We start from the raw sequence: 14,240 nt of genomic DNA, 5'->3' as shown, positions 1-14,240 counted from the left end.
CTGATTAGGACGAAGAAATAGAGAACAAGTTGTCAGTTTCTCAGAGCTGGGCCTGGGAACACAGCAATGAAACTATACAGAATACAAAAGAAGGTCCCCGAGGAAGTAAAACTAATTAGTCAATGCAAGATAAGTAACAGCTATTTACAAACAGAAACAATAAGAGAGCCAAGAGACTTCGTTGAAACAAGTTAAAATTTAGTGAGTGATAAAGTGTTTTAGTGGCAAATTGATAGAGATGTGGTACATGAAAGAAAACAAGAGCAACCTTCCGACTGTCCTTCATATTGGCCTTCATGTCTGCTGATGACACAAGGAAAAGAGGGTTTCAGAGCTAGAGATTTCATCAAGAAACAACTTCTGGTGAGGAAACGATTTATAAATATACCAGATATGGTATAGTAGTTGGGGGTGGAGGGATGGGAAGGGAAAGAAATGTCAGAGAGAGGTATCCAGAAAGCTTCATTCGACTGCATTGGTAACGTGTATTTCTTTAAATCGGTAGTGAATACAATGGTGTTTTATCACTCCCTATGTACCTTTTGGTATGCCTATAACATTTTATTAAAAAATGAGGAAGGAGTGATACAAAAAACTAAAGGAGAGCGCTATCTAACAGTAAAGATACTGGATTTCATTACTGAGAAAGTAGTTTCGGAAGGCTACAGAATTCTAATGTAGGATAGTCCCCTGTCTGGAATTTTGAAGGTAATGGCCTCCCAACCTCTTAAAATTGTTCTACTCTGAGAGTACATTTTCTTAAAAACATGGTAAGAATTTTTAAGTTTAAATGCCATGTTACTGGGTATATTTCAATACATAAGAAACATTAAGTATATATTTAAATTTGTGACCAATGTAATACATAAACTTCTTTTGTAATTCTTAAAAATGAAGTTTCTTAGCTATTACTTAACTACATTTTTAGTATTATCTCACTGATTTTTTCTCATATTATAAAGCTGGTGTCCACAAATATTAATATATCAGATAAAACAATTAAAATGGCACAAATGTATTACGAGTCAAGTTGGTGTCTTAAATGGATTCTGAATTACAGCCTTAATTTAAAATATTTATACTTTATGGTATATTATTTTAATAACACTGTTTTTAATAATTCATAACAAACCCTGGTTATTACCCATCTGAAGGAATCATACACATTACATTCTTAACAATTCAGAATATGGAGTGCTTAGTTCTCTTAATTTTATAGTAGCATATAATAATCATAATTGCAAACATGTTCCTCCTACAAAAGTCATATTCCATGAGGTACTACAAAAACATACATGGGAAGAAGTAGCAGTAGCCAACAGTAGTCTGTTCAGATATAAACCATAATTCGGGTCTTGACAGGTAGGAACTCTCATATACCTTCTGTCCTATAACTTAGCATACAAGTTTGTGTTTTAAAATCTGTTTCATTCAGCAACAATTTATTAAATGTCTACTATGTGTAAAGTTCTATTCTAGACACTCACTGATGATACAAAGATGATCAAGCCAATCTTCCTATAAAGTAGTGGCTCAGATCTAAGTTCACAGAAGTGTTATCTACTTTAATATAACTTTTTTAAAAACTTTAGTCATGTTATCTTAAAAAGCATAATTTTAAGCCACTAAAGTATATGTAAAACAGAAATAACTTTTTAAACCAATAATGTGTCACAAAAGTTTACTCATCTTAGCAATAGAATTATGAAGGCACAGGAAAAAGAAGTAGGTTAAAAATAATTTCTCCACATTGTATCCATTTTCTTACCAGGCCTACACATATATAAATATACCAAGTATAATAATTTTATAAACCAACCAAATCATAAATATGTTTATATTAGAACTGTAGAAAATTACATAAAACACAGTTCCTTCCTCCTCAAATTTTGATTACCATTCCTCAAACCTCATTTTAATCCAATAGGTTTGAAATTATGGAGATTTCATCTCTCTACTTCTTAAGCAATAAAAATGATCACATTTCTATCTACAATTGTAGTGTTTTATAAGCATTCTAGAAGTATATACATTTTATTAAAATGCCTTGTATATCCAAAGTAATAACTTAAACATCTATGATTTAATCACTTCATTAATATGGAAATCATTGTTTCAGCTCAATCATATCTCCTATTTAATATTACTAAAATTATTATTGGTAAAAATGACATCTCAATTTAAAAATGTAGTTAAAAATCATACCTATTTTAATAGCATGTGCAAATCTCAGGCTCTCACATGCTTCCAACACAGAAACACTTTTCACGACCAAAACTATCCATAATGATTAAGCAAAGGTAGGATATTAAAGGCAACAGAGAGAGAGAGAGATTATGAATAAGAAAACCGAAATTCTAGTCATGGTTCTGTCACTGATTTGCTATAAGACCCATGGCAAATTCTTAAACTGTGTTTCAATCTTTTTTTTCTAAAACAGTCATTTAGCTCTAATTTTAACTCAAACTTTACATTATATCCATTACGAATCCTATAAACAACTTTTGCTGTCATGATGATTTGGGATTGTATGCTTCCTTTTTCCCCCCATTCATTATCTAAGTTTAGCAGTAAGTCCCAATATGCCTGTATAATTACTTAACGTGTATCTTCCCTTTCACAATTTAAGTTCCCTGAAAGAAGGAAGTATATTTGATCACTATTAAACATTTTGAACCTTATTTTATAACCAGGCCTCAGAATAATGCTTCGAATACAGAAAGTGCTCAGTCAATATTTGTTGAATGGAGAAATGGCTGCTCAAAGTTGACATACTGAGTGAGAAGTAATACCTGAGAGAAAAAGAAGAAGAAGAAAAAAAAAAGAAAAAGAATCATACTAACTACTAAAGTCATCTGGTACAGGAATAAGGAGTACTACATATTTCAAGAAGAGTCAAACTTTCTATGTATGTTATGTAAATCAGGCAGCAAAATGTGACATACACTACATAAATGTAATTTCTAAAAACAATGTTAAAAATCAGTGCTTCATATGTTTAAAGGGTTAAGAATACTTTATTTGGAAAATATACTTCATTCCCCATTGATGAGACATTAAAATATGACTGAATACACAATAAAAGAAAACTACATTTTAATCACAATTTAAAATTGGTAATTTTGAAGTATGACTTGATATTGTATCACAACACATTCGGTCACATTCTCCAAAGTGAAGAACCAACTTTCCCACTGGTATAAGGAGCACCCCAAAGGAAGATAAATAGTCACAATAAGACTTCAAGCTATCTTATTCTTTACTACCAAATAGAACAGAGTTTATAAAATGACACGTTCCATTATGGGTGGGGTTAGATAACAAAAACCTACAGAGAACCAGTCAATAGCCGTAACTAGTTTCCTTTTATCTATTCACATTAACACAAGAACTACAGGTTAGGCTGAACCACAAAAACATAGAGGATAACAGGTGGGCTATAACTGAAGATCTACAGAATTTCACTAAGGCATTATGTATAAAGGAAACACTTAATAACAATAATAATAATTTGAGATTCTCCTCCCCCACTCCAGGTTGTCAATCAGCATTAGTGTTAGCCATGCTACTGAATGTAACCAAATGGCAATAACTTTTGTTCCCATATACTGTCCAATAAGCTGGATTTCCTTCAAATATACAAAACAAGTAAAAATGCATCAAAAGAAAAATATAAGAACAATTATTGACCCAAGTACTGTAGTAATTCAAATGTAAATTATTCATGGATTACTTTTGCCATTATCTAGAGCACTCTGGGGTAAACAAATGCGAAATGTTAGAGTCGCTTTCCCTCAATATTTTGGTTAAAAAAATACAACCAGGTAGAATTCAGAATGGACAATAAGCATATGAAAAACTACCAAACCTCTGTTAGGAGATGCAGTTAAAATAATGAGATAGTTTTCATACCAAAATGAATTATTTCTCTCCCAGGCATTTACCCAAGAATAATAAAAGCATAAATCCACTAAAATACTTGCACACAAATGTTCATAGAAGCTTTATTTGTAATAATCAAAACTTGGCAACGACCCAAATATCCATGTACAGGTAGATGGATAACCAAATTGTGGTATATCCATACAGTGGAATATTACTCAGCAATAAAAAGGAATAAACTATTGCTATACACAAAAGCATGGTAGAATCTCAAAAATCACTATGTGGAGTGTACGAAGTTATGTTAAAAAAAAAAGTACACACTGTAAGATCCTTTCATGTAAAACTCTAGAAAATGCAAATGAATCTACAGTGATAGAAAGCAGTTTTCTAGGCCTGGGAATTGGGGAAGAGGGTGTAATGGCAAGATTACAAAGGGACCCAAAGAAACTTCAGGGAGTGATAGACATGTTCATTGTTGATTGCAGTAATGGTCTCATGAGTGTAGAGGTGTGCCAAAACTTATCAAATTGTGTATTTTAAATATGTGCAGTTTATTGAATGTCCATTAGATTTCATTAAAGAAAGGTTGTTTTTTTTTTTAAAGAGAAAGCCTTTTAAATTATCTTATTCCCTTATTGTAGACATGGTCATATTTTCCTTTTATTAAATTCAAGGTTGTTCATTAAAAATCTCTACTCAAGTTAGCATATCTTGGCTCTAGTCTCAGCTCCCTTACTTAGTGATGGCAGACAAATCACTTAACCTCTCTGGGTCTCATTTTTCTTATCTGTAAAATGAGTTTAGGCTAAATTGATATATGCCCATCTCAATATTTTATGGATCTATAGACTAGTAGCCTCAGCTTTTTATATTATGTTGTATGCCCATCTCACTTAATATTTTATGGATCTATAGACTAGTAGCCTCAGCTTTTTATCATATTATGTTGTTCCAAGAATTCTATAGTAAATCAAATCACATCCGTGATGGGGGAAAATGTTTATTACAAAATTCAACAGTAAACCTCTGTAATTGTTTAAAATATTAAAATATAAACTGTATAGTGAAAAGAGCATTGGTTTAGATTTAGATAGAGCTAGTTTCAAATTCCAGTTGGGCTAACTTGCTATGTAACATGAACAAGTAATTTTATTTCTCTATGCCTATACAGGATACAATAACCAAGATATGGAAGCAACTCAAGCACCCATCAATAGATGAATGGATAAAGAAGATGAGGTGTGTGTGTGTATATATATATATATATATATATATATATAAAATGGAATATTAGTCATAAAAAATGAAATCTTGTCATTTTGACTACATGAATGGACGTAGACGGTATTATGCTAAGTGAAATAAGACAGAGGAGAACAAATACTATGTGATTTCACCCATATGTGGAATCTAAAAATTAAAACAAATGAACAAACAACAAAATGGAAACAGAGTTATAGATACAGAAAGCAAACAGGTGGTTGCCAGAGGGGAGGAATAAAATAGGTGAGGGAGATTAAGAAGTACAAACTTTCAGCTGCAAAATAAATGAGTCATAGGTATGAAATGTACAATTTGGGGAATATCGTCAATAACTATGTAATATCTTTGTATGGTGACATATCCTAACGAGACTTACTGCAGTGATCATTTGAAATGTACAGAAATACCAAAGCACTACGTTGTGTAACAAGAACTACCATAGTATTATAGGTCAATTATATTTTCAAAAACAAGCAAATGGGGCTTCCCTGGTGGCGCAGTGGTTGAGAGTCCGCCTGCCGATGCAGGGGATACAGGTTCGTGCCCCAGTCCGGGAAGATCCCACATGCTGCGGAGCGGCTGGGCCCGTGAGCCATGGCCGCTGAGACTGCGCTCCGCAACGGTAGAAGCCACAACAGTGAGAGGCCCGCGTAACGCAAAAAAAAAAAAAAACAAAACAAAGAAAAACCAAAAAACAAAACAAGGAAATGAACTCATAGAAAAAGAGATCAGATTTGTGGTTACCAGAGGTGAGGGGTGGAAGGAGAGAGAAAAGTTATAAAACTATTTGCATACTTTAGACTTTATTGTAATACATGAAAATAATTACCATTTATTAGCATAAATTAAAACTACCACTTTAAAAAGTATCTCTCACTATACATTTTAAAAGACAAGAATTTGGTTACTCATGATGATGAGGAAGGTTAGACAAGAATACTTATTGAGTGCCCACTAAGTATCAGGCACATAAAGTAATAAATGCTTTATTTCATGTAATCTACATAAATAAACCAAGAAAGCAGAAGGGGGATAAGGAGTGCTGGAAGGTAGGGTGGGAAGTACTGCTACTTTTATATAAGATAATCAAGGAAATGCTCTCTCTCTCATAAGGTATTATTTAACAGGGATTTTAGTATATTTTAATTCATAAATCATTTTCCTACTCAAAATATCACTGCATCAGTAGTCAAAGATTTCCCCGGCTAAACTACTTAAGAAGTCATCCCTTTAAATTGGTGTATGCGTGAACAGAATACAAAATATTTCAAACACCATGCTGCAAGTTAAATTCCCCCAAAGAAAAGATCCAACACCTACTAAATAGAAAAAGTTTTCAACTGAAACTACAATACCTCATGAAAACTAAGCATTTGAGAGCTTTCATTTGCTTTTCTCTTAGCTCTTTGAGTTAAAATATCTTTCATCATACGAGAAAGAAGTCATAACTGACTAAAAAACTTTTAAGTGGTGAAATCTGCATATTCCAAGTAAAAGGAGTAAATATGATATAAAGGAAAGCTATTTTTTTAAAAATAGGCTTTATCAGTGTTAGGTTCACAGCAAAACTGAGTCGAAGTTCATAAAGCTATTTTTTAAAAGTTCACATTCTTTACATCTTCTTGGCTGTTGACCTCAAAGAATAAAAACAGCACGATGCCTTATTTCTCGAGCTGTTGACAAAAGTTTAGAACCAGCAAATATATCAAGGCCAATTTCAATTATTAAATAATGTGCCTGTTAAAATACAAAAAAAAAAAAAAAAAAACCAAAAAACATAATTTTGGGCAGCCTTCTAAATGAAAAATAGGAAGTTTTATTTAATTTCCCCTGCCTGCATGCATTTGGGTCCCATTATCCCACTCTCCTAGAACATCTTTTTCTCTTAATAAAATTCCACCTATCCCTTGAGCCAGTTTAAATTTCACCTGCTCCCTGAAGTTTATCTTAAAGTGACCACTCCCTTCTCTGAAGTCCTATAGCAACTGCCTGTGCAACTCACTGAGAAATTGTGTGTGACCTCCAGTCATCTCTTCCATTGCTATCCTGAAATATAATTTCAATCCTGGACTGGTAACTATTCATGATGGTCTTAGCAACTGAATTTAGTTTCTAGAGCACCACTGTCAGTGAACAGTCCCTAACCACATGCAGCTGTGTATATTTAAATTTAAATTAAACTAAAAAGACAGTTCCTCAGTTGCACTAGCCACAATTTACATATGGCCAGTAGCTACTATATAGGGCAATAAACAAAATGATATATAACATTTCTACCATCCCAGGAAGTATTATTGAAGAATGCTCTTCTAAAGGGTAGTGGCCAGGTCCAATGTTCATTTGTATATACCATAGTTCTTAACATAGTACCTGAATATGGTAGGCACTTCAATATTTGATTTAATAAAGACAAATTACTGTAGTGGAAGAGATGATCCTACAAACATGTCTTGTTTGATTAGAAGTCTTTTAAGAATTTAAACAAATGTTTTAAAATTTAGAGTATATCTCCCCACAAAAAGGCAATGAGAGCCCACATGGAAACAACCACAGCCAAGAAATGATTGACACCAGCTGCTTTTATACTTGTCAATTCCACATTGTGTATATGTTCCCTACATTCACCTGCTTCACTATTTTGTTACTTGCCTAGATCCTGAAGGCATGTTAGTTGCGACGTCTGCTCTATATTCTATGGACATTTAAAAATTATTTTTTGAGCTTTCCTGGTGGCACAGTGGTTAAGAATCCGCCTGCCAATGCAGGGGACACAGGTTCGAGCCCTGGTCCGGGAAGATTCCACATGCCACAGAGTAACTAAGCCCGTGAGCCACAACTACTGAGCCCGCGTGCTGTAACTACTGAAGCCTGCACACCTAAATCCTTTGCTCCGCAACAAAAGAAGCCACCACAATGAGCACCCACTGCAACAAAGAGTAGCCCCCACTCGCCGCAACTAGAGAAAGCCCGCGTGCAGCAACCCAATGCAGCCCAAAATAAAAATAATTTTTTTAAAAAAATTAATTTTTTTATTAACTAATATAAGAATTAATTTTGATCAGTTTTCTAAAGCTATAAATAGTGTACTTTAAATTGAATGGCTCCAGTTTGATACATAATCCTTTCAACAATGCAAGCCCTTAAGTAAACTGTTCTTTTTATATAAACGAAAGGTTCTGAATAGGAAATTTTCATACGGTGTCTAGTTGGCAATGCCTGAATCATAAGAATTAATCACCTTTCAGGGAGAGCCTCTCAAATACATGTCTTAATAATGCAACTTTTGAAGTTAACTTCTTTAAAACATTCCTTTGGGGACTACTGAAACAAAGAGAATGTGTCTATTTTAACTTCACAATAATACCAAAATTCATTTGTTCAAACATGATTACAACAGTAGGTACACAATGGCATTCCTATTGACTGAATTAATGAATTATATCCTTGCCTAGATATGAAAAAACTTGTTGCAAGTATCATCAGATAAAAACAAAATGTTAGTGTTCAAATAGTGAACTGTGAAATACTGGTTTTATAACTCTTTCCTGAACTAAATATTTGTTATTTGTTTTTTGCTATTTGTAGGTGTTTTATGGTATCTACATACACTAGATTTTAAAAATTATCTACTTTCCTCAGCTTCAGCCACTTCTCATTATCACATCAGCTCATTATCTGTAACTGCAGAAACCCAAGTTATTAACAGAAAAACAAAAGTTTCTGTTTTACAAAGAGCTGGAATGTGAACTGGTATCCTTTCTTAGCTCAACTCCCAATAATTAAGCCTAAAAGGATATCTTTTCCAGAGTTGTTTATTGTCAATAATCACTCCCTTCTCTTTCTACAAGATCAGAACAAACAACAGCCTAAGTTTTTGCTCCTTAATACTAGTTCTAACTAAAGATTGTTTTTAAACTAATGCAGTAACAGTTAAAAGTTCTGATATGGAAAAAGTCATTTGATAGATTTTTAAAAATGAGATTAGATCAATTTCCTTTTACTTCTGAAAAGAAATACATGAACCATTATTCTAAGAAATGAGGAATTTTATTTTTGGCTTACAGTCTTTCAAATAAGATACTCATAGAATTAATAAAAAGTTTTAAAAATTACTTTTAAAATGCTAGATTTAAATGAGCTCAAGCTCAAGCACTTATTCAGCAATTAAATTAATTTCTAAGCATAGCCAGCAGGTTCAAAAACAGTTTCATGCATTTTAAAATGTCCTGTGATACATTTTTAAAAAGTAATCTAAAAAGATAAGTCGGTAAACTGGTATTAATAAAAACACACAACACAGAGTAATAAAGGGAATGCTACACACACACACACACACACGCGCGCGCACACACACGCACACACACCATCTGCCCCTCCAGTTCTCTAAAGATGGCATTTGAGGTTGTCAGCAAAAAAAAAAAAAGCTTCATCTAATTTCAGTGATAGTAAAAATTCTTAAGAATACAGTACAGAATTTCTAGTTAACAATACTATATAGTATACTAGAAAGTAGCTAAGAGAGATCTTATGAAAGTTCTCATCATAAGAAAAGAAAAACTTGTAACTATGTGCGATGATGATGTTAACTAGAATTGTTGTGATAATCTTTTAGCAACATATACATGTATCAAATTGTTATGCTGTATACCTAAAACTATTACAATGTTATACGGCAATTATATCTCGATAAAAAAATAAAATTTAAAATACAGAATTTCTAGAATAAGTTGTTTTAAGATCTCAACATGAAGAAACTGGACAAATTACTACTAATCATCGTTTGCTGTCTTCTACACCTGAGATCAATTAACTCCAACTCCTAAAAGCAAACACAACACATACTCTCCTAACTAAGAGAATAATGGATATAAAATATGATTTCAAACTCAGTCTACTTTCCTGTAAATCTCTGATATATACACTTTACATATTTTTAATATATTAAACTTCTAAGACATTGTTTTACTTCACTTGAAAACCAATTTAACATTCATTCAGCACAAAGTACTTTAATACTTTCCAGTCAAGAGTGTGAACCCAAAACTCTTGACTCACTGTAAAAAATGTCTTTAAACAGACATAATTATTTTCTAAACAAAACTAAAACATTTCTTTATTCAAATATAAATAAAAATATTTCCATAATCCACAAGAGACTTTTCTGTCTTCCTTAAATTCAAGGTATTAAAATAAGCCTGTGCATTCATTATACAGCACTGTTCAATAGAACTTTCTGCGATGATCAAAATGTTCTATATATCAATGCTGCCCATATGGCAGTCACCAGCCACATGTGGCTACTGAGCACTTAAAAATGTGGCTAATGTGAATGAAGAATTAAATTTTAAATTTTATTTAATTTCAATTAATTTAAACTTTAATAGCTACATATGACTAGTGGCTACTGCACTGAACAGTTATACCCTACCAAACGATCACAACTAGGTACAATACCTCAGTGCAATATATATTAAAAAAAGATCATCAGAGGAAGCAAGTCAAGTGTCCATTAATGGATGAATAAACAAAATGTGGTATATACATACAATGGAATATTATTCAGGATTAAAAAGGAAGGAAATTCATGCTATAACAAAGATGAACCTTGAAGACATTAAGCTAAGTGAAATAAGCCAGTCACAAAAAGATATACACAGCATGATTTCACTTATATGTCAAATTCATAGCAACAGAAAGTAGAAGAGTTTTTGCCAGGACCTGAGGAAAGGGGGTAGTGAGAAGTTAGTGTTTAATGGGTACAGTTTCAGCTTTCCAAGATGAAAAGAGTTCTACAGATGGATGGTGGTGATAGTTGTACAACACGGTGGATGTACTTAATGCCACTGAGCTATACACTTAAAAATGATTACCATGGTAAATGTTATGTGCATTTTACCACAATTAAAAAACTTTTTTAAAAGCATCATAATCTGACCAAATAAGTACTTCTGATAAAAGAGCTAACTGGAAATCTAAAGTCACCAAAAAAGGAAATACAGTGCTTTTTTTTACAGAAGAAAACATCAGATTTGCTGAAAGAAAGTTATAGTAACCCCATTAGGAATCAAGTTGTATTACATTATCCCATTATAGCCTAGCCAAGAGCTGAGCATTTTACTTCTACAGGATCTAGGTGGACAGAGAATATTGTCTTTTTTAAGAAGGCGCAAAGTTAGACAGAGTAAAGTCAAAGCTGAATTGCAAAGTATTGATACTTAGTGTTTTGTTGTTTGGTTTGGTTTGGTTTTAGGCACTAGCAACAGAGCTGGCCTTGAGCGAGTCACATATTGAGCAACAAGAAAAATAAAACCCAGAAATACATTCAGTTAACTGTATAGCTATTTTTAACTTCCTTAGAAGATGAAATGAACTCTATTTTAGTGGTAGGGCATAATAAAAGTACAGTTCTCAGACTGTAAAGAGCATAGCAAGGAAAAACTAGGGTAGGGATGAGAATACTACCACTAATAAGAAATTACTTAGGCACAAGAAAGGAGGATAAAATTAATGTAGATAACAAAAACAAATAGATCATCCTTTTTTCTCACAAGTCTACCTGAATGTATTTAGGCCCAAATGCTATGATCACTAGAAGTGTTAACATGTTACAACAAAATATTTTAGGAAAGTTATTAGATGCTCAAGTGGAAAAGGGCTTATAAAATGAAGTTTATTCTAAGGTGTTTTAAAAACTTTTTTATTTAAAGCAGTTTATTACTATAAGATATTTTCCCCCACAAACAAACTAGAAATAAGTGCAGACTAAATTTTAACATCAGAGAGATATATATTATTCTTTTAAAAGATATAAAATGAGTAATTTTTCAGTGCACTAGTATGTCTCATGCATATAAAATACTCACTTTGCAAGTCGATATTGTGGGTAACATGATTGGCCTATTTAAACATATATAATTTATAAATATAGAAAATATCATTCAACTTCATTAGTAATAAATTCTTTAAATGATTTTTAAATTATGTATAAACTTTAAACCACGATAAACTCTCCAGAAGTTACACACTACTACTGCTGGAATCACTATGCCTCTACAATATTTTTATCTTATAAAAATTCTACAAAGGACTTTGATACTACCGTGAATACTCACAACTAGGTGGCAAACTATGTATTGCCTTTATAGCTGTTCTGTTCCCTTGAAAAAAAAATGACATTCATTTTTAAAATAGCTTTAAAAATGTTAACCATTTTTTAAGCATAGTAAAGAAAAAGATTACAACTTTAAAAGTTAATAAAACTAGAATTGTATAGAGTACTAAAATGAGGGATAGGAGTCAGAAGATAACGGTTTAGGTTAAAGCAGGCATTGGCTGAGTAAACATGAACACCTGTAAACTGGGTATAATAATTCCTCCCTATGCCTAACTAAAAGGGTCATCTTAAGAATCAACTGAAATAATACATATAAAAGTGCTTTATAACACAAAAATGCTTCACAAACAGAGTGATACTGCTATTAGTAATATTACTCATATTTTTTCTACATCTTCCTTTATTTTGTATGAGGTAACCAACAAACACCAGTTTCATTTCTATAATTACCATTACAGTACAGTAAAATAAAGACTATCTGCCATCTTGCTAACTTCAAAAAAAGGAAAGGAAAGGAAAGGCCCACTTTTTTTTTTTTAAGATTTAGTCAAGTGGTTTTTTTTAGGGATTTGATAAGAATTTTACTTTAGATCTGATATTTAAGATTTCCAATCCTTAAAAGGACAAACCAAAACTAAGTGTAGAATTTTATATATAGTTTTATGAGGTTTTAACACAATGAAAACATACACCAGAACAAAAATTTATAGTAAAATGAACTCTCCTGATGCTGGAGTGCAAAGACAAGGTTTCCACAGCAACAAAATGAAAAGTCAATTATTCTAACCAATAAGCAACAAACAATTGGACATTTACTATAACTTACACATCAAAGCTCAAACATATTCAATTAGAGTTGATATTATTTATTAATATTCAGAAGTATATTACCACAAGTCTGTTTCTCCAGTGCTGAAATGTGAGGGACCATTTTGGAATCTGCAGATATATAATCTTAGTTCAAATTTATAAAAAGTCCAAAAGCCTCTAGGAAAGGACAAAATAAGGATCTGAACTTATTTAAACTGCTTCATGAAATCTCTGAATTGTTCTATTGCTCAATATTTACAATGCATATTTTTTGCATGACAAATAACAGACTGTTATATGAAAGCTCAATCCTAGAAGTTCATCATTTATCAAACTATCATTTTCTTATTATTCTTACAACATAACTTCAGCATACTGATAATTTAAATTAAGACAATCATGGAAATACACACATCTTTCAGATAGCTATCCTCACTATACCCTCTATGAAGCAAAAGAGGAAAGAAAAGAGGGGAAAACAACCTATGAAGTATGATCAGTTCTCTAGATCTCTTATGCCCAACTTCAGCCAGCCTGTCAACCACAAAACTTAAATATTTAAAGAAAAATGAAGTAATCCTAAAACATAAACCTGCAGGGGAAAGATTACTGTTTATTATATACCAGGAACTTTATGTACATCATTTAAACAAATACATCAGGGAAATGCAAATCAAAACCAATGAGATATCACTTCACACCGGTCAGAACGGCTATCATCAAAAAGAACAAAAATAACAAAAGACAGAAAAAGAAAAATATCGTATGATACTGCTTACATGCAGAATCTAAAAAAAAAAAAAAAAGATACAAATGAACTTACTTACAAAACAGACTCACAGACTTAGAGAACTAACTTATGGTTACCAGGGTGGAAGGGTGTGGGGGAGGGAGAGTTAGGGAGTTTGGGATTGACATGTACAAGCTGCTATATTTAAAATGGATAACCAACAAGGACCTACTGTATTGGGCAGAGAACTCTGCTCAATATTATGTAGCAACCTAAATGGGAAAATAATTTGAAAAAGAATAGATACATGTATATTTATAACAGAATCACTTTGCTGTACACCTGAAACACAACATTGTTAATCAACTATATTCCAACATAAAATAAATTTCAAACAAACAAATAAATGCTGGCGACAATGTGGAGAAAAGGGAACCC

The 14,240-nt window shown here is 32.3% G+C and overlaps 1 protein-coding gene across 3 annotated transcripts in view; it reads right to left on the bottom strand.

The window, feature by feature from the left end:
- PKN2 (protein kinase N2) overlaps positions 1–14,240 on the bottom strand; it is a 172,180-nt gene that overhangs the window by 145,454 nt on the left and 12,486 nt on the right. The window lies entirely within an intron of this gene.

This window comes from Phocoena sinus, chromosome 1 (assembly GCF_008692025.1).
Source record: "Phocoena sinus isolate mPhoSin1 chromosome 1, mPhoSin1.pri, whole genome shotgun sequence".
Lineage (NCBI taxonomy): Eukaryota > Metazoa > Chordata > Mammalia > Artiodactyla > Phocoenidae > Phocoena > Phocoena sinus.
This window is presented reverse-complemented; position numbering and strand designations above follow the sequence as displayed.